The following is a 221-nucleotide window of genomic DNA, read 5'->3' on the forward strand; positions in this document are numbered from 1 at the left end:
GACTGGTTGCAAGAAGCACCTCTTGATGTTGCAATGTAGTGGACCAAGGAAGCGTGGCGGTTTGACGCAGTTCACTGTGACGAACCGTTGGGCTCGAACTGGCATCATAGACGACGAACTTACTGCGTTCAGTGGCAGATTGTCGAATTTGGACGTTAATAATCGTGAATAATTGGCTGTGAACAATTTCTGTGACTTTCAATACGCATAAAATCTTATAG

Source organism: Aphanomyces invadans (assembly GCF_000520115.1).
Source record: "Aphanomyces invadans strain NJM9701 unplaced genomic scaffold supercont1.218, whole genome shotgun sequence".
Classification (NCBI taxonomy): domain Eukaryota; phylum Oomycota; class Saprolegniomycetes; order Saprolegniales; family Verrucalvaceae; genus Aphanomyces; species Aphanomyces invadans.